We start from the raw sequence: 315 nt of genomic DNA, 5'->3' as shown, positions 1-315 counted from the left end.
CTTTCCAGGAAGTTATGTATTTTTCAGGTGCCTCTTTGAAGTGGCCAAATTCTAATTTTCCTGTTTATGTGCACAGGCTGCCACAGGAACAAAATCTGCAGACTTCAGTCTAAAATTACCTGCTCGTCACCTACCAGCTGGTGCCGGCGCCCGAATCTGTGATGGTAATTCAATCCTGTCAGCCAGTTTTGGCAGGTGCAAATTGCACTCGCCAAGGGGAAGCGGTCTGAGAAGAGGGACCTTTTCTGTCCCTTGGAAAGCTAGTTTGGTCTTAAATGACGAAATGCAAACGTGCCAGCTAGGACTTACAGATCC

This window comes from Charadrius vociferus, unplaced genomic scaffold, assembly GCF_000708025.1.
Source record: "Charadrius vociferus isolate BGI_N301 unplaced genomic scaffold, ASM70802v2 scaffold1039, whole genome shotgun sequence".
Classification (NCBI taxonomy): Eukaryota; Metazoa; Chordata; class Aves; order Charadriiformes; family Charadriidae; genus Charadrius; species Charadrius vociferus.
This window is presented reverse-complemented; position numbering follows the sequence as displayed.